Source organism: Alnus glutinosa, chromosome 1 (genome assembly GCF_958979055.1).
Source record: "Alnus glutinosa chromosome 1, dhAlnGlut1.1, whole genome shotgun sequence".
Classification (NCBI taxonomy): Eukaryota; Viridiplantae; Streptophyta; class Magnoliopsida; order Fagales; family Betulaceae; genus Alnus; species Alnus glutinosa.
This window is the reverse complement of record NC_084886.1, coordinates 29,013,411-29,016,283: the sequence shown is the minus strand read 5'-3', so window position 1 is coordinate 29,016,283 and position 2,873 is coordinate 29,013,411. Positions and strand designations below refer to the sequence as shown.

Genomic DNA, 2,873 nt, shown 5'->3' with positions numbered 1-2,873 from the left:
TGATCAATCGCTCGATCGACCACTTCTGCCGATCGATCGACTTATTTCTCTATCATCGCTCGATCGACTTGTCAATTGATAATCGCTCGATCGACTTTTAAATCGCTCGATCGACATTATTCTGATAATTGTATCTTTATGTGCCATTTGTTCCAAAACCTAAATATTTGGTAAATTAATTGGAATAATAACATTCCTAATATTATTATATTTTGTAATAATATTATTGACATAAAATATTATTTTGGCCTAATATTATTTGATATAATAATATTATTAGTTTAATGATGTTATTTAAAAATTAACATTATTTATGAAACGAACTGGACTCAAAACGAATTTTAAATTACACTCTAGTGAGTCATTAATGAAAAAGATTTTATATAAAGATACTCATGATTATTAATGATTTGTTTTTATTTAAAAAGGTAACTCTAGTTAATTTAACTAGATAAAAGGTAACCATAGGTTAACCAGATATTTTTTAAGATTAACTAAAGTTAGTCTAACTAAGGTAAATTTAACCATGAGTTAAATCCGATATTTTACTTTTAACTCGTGTTAATTTAACTGAAGTAAAAATTAACCATAGTTTATTACTTCTATAAATTAAACCCCTCCTTCAAGCAAATTTCATACCCTTTTCAAACTTCTCTTCTTTCTCCATTCTCTCTTCTTTCTTTTACTCTTTCTTTTCCCTCTTCCATCCGAGTCTCAGATAATGAGACGATCGTGGGAGGAAGGGAGATTGAGTGAGAGAAATAAAAAAAAAAAAAGAACAAAGAAGAAAATTCCCTTCCTTTTCTCTTCTCTTTTAATTTCCTCTTCTTTCCTCTTCTATCTGAAAGAGACAGAGACAATCTAAGAGAGGAGAGACCCAGTCCCCTTTTCTTTCCCCTATCTCCTTTCTTCTTCCTTCTCCTTTTCGGTCTTCTTTTCTGTTTCTCACCGAGAGAGAGACCGAGAGGCCAGAGAGAGAGAGAGATCGAGAGGCCAGAGAGAGAGAGGCCGACTGAGGCAGAGAGATCAGAGAAGAGAGGGAGAGATCGTGAGAGAGAGAATAAGAGATCGAGAGATTGAGAGAGCGTTAGAGGGAGGAGCCGAGAGTGAAACCTAGAGAAGAAGCCGGGAGAGGCCGACCCTCGGTGGGCTTCTGGTGATTGTCGCCGGTGGAGCAGAGGGCTGATCGGAGGCCGATCCTCCAGTGGGTGGTACTGGGCGTCGGCGATGAGCCAGAGGCGCGATTCCGGCCAGTCCCAGTGACGATTTCCGGCCAATTTCTGATGGGTCAACTCCGGTGGAACATGGGACACGATTTCCGGCGGTTCTGGCCGAAATTTCGGCAACTTCCAGTAGTTTTTCCGACGACTTCCATAGGCGAATTCCGGCGGTCCTAGCTCACTGATTTTTGGTGGGTTTCTTTGTAATTAAATGAAAATTCTCTAGTTGAATTTTGTAGTTTAGTTTTGATTTAACCAATCTATTATGTTTGATTTTCCTGTTGGTGGTTCTTGATTGGTTATTGATGATTCCTCTTCTCTGTTTTGGGTGTTGACAGTTTTGGTTGATTTTCAGAATGCCCAACAAGGATCCCTTAGTGTGGATTCAATTGATTGTTTGTGTGTGTGTTTTGGAAAGGTTGGCCGTGTGATGTGGTGTTTTTGGTTGTTAATCTTTGGGTATTTCGGTAGTGATGGATTTAGGAATTGATTTTGGGTATTTACGGGTTTGTGGTTGGATGTTGACTGAGTTGTAGCTTTGAAGTTGGCCGGATGGGATATTTTATGGAGCATTGAGACTGAATTTCTGTTTTGAACTGATTGGGGCTGTGTGTTTGTAATTTTGGGTCTTGACCGGTTTGTTACAATGGTGTTGTGAATATTGAGTGATTTAGTTAGGTCTAGAATCGGGTATTTTGGTAATTGTCTTATTAAAGTATATTATGTTTATAATTCTTACCGATATTGGGTGTTTAAATAATATGTGAAATGATATGGAAAATTGATAATTTCTTGAGAAAGAGTTTTGATATTGGGAATTAACATCAAGACAAACATATTATGTTAAGTAGCTTTCCAACTAAAAAGATTAGGTACGAAGATAAGCATATAATTAATATTTACAAGTAATGATGCTAATATTTTATATACAAATATATATTTATTGCAGAGAATAAGCTATTATGAGAACTGCACCAAAGGGCTGTAAGTATCTCTATACTTACTGAGGACGAAGCTGGTTGACTTTCCTATAATATTATGTTTACTGTTTTATTTACTTGTTTGCGCATGTGATTTTGCATATTTTATTATTTTAATAACCTGTCTAATAACAAGCTGTTGGATCAAGATCCACGGTGGGTATGCGAGGCTTCACATGAGTTCCAAGGTTCTCAGTGAATGAGGAGATACCTGAAAAGATTAATAAATACAAAAACTGGTATACCAAGGTCACCAGGGAAACCAAGGTTTCCAGGAGCCAAGACTCCCAAAGATTATAATTAAAAGTTAAGTGAGGAAACCAAGGTTTCAAATAACACGCTAACCGTGCCAAGGCCAACAGAGTAGTGGAAAAAGGGAAATACCTAAAACTCTACATTTAAAACTATCACATTATTGCTCTATGGTTATGTTTATATTCAATATATGACTATGATTAGCTACCATGGTTCATATATTGCGCATAGACGTGATTATAAAGTTATTGCATTATGTTGCATATATTAAATAAACCAGCACTCATATTATTATTGGAAACAGTGGACTCACTTTAGTGTTTTGTGTTTTGTTTCTATATATATATGTATACTGGTGCAGGTCTATAGACAAGGAATAAAGCTCAAGAGGTTTTAAAGCTAAGGACGCATAGTTTGC

General features: G+C 36.1%; 1 long non-coding RNA gene across 1 annotated transcript; it reads left to right on the top strand.

Moving 5' to 3' along the window:
• Positions 1-704: 704 nt before the first annotated feature.
• On the top strand, positions 705-2,873 carry LOC133863243 (uncharacterized). The gene is made up of 3 exons (XR_009899379.1): positions 705-1,411; positions 2,170-2,204; positions 2,817-2,873. It is a non-coding gene; the product is annotated as an uncharacterized LOC133863243 (long non-coding RNA).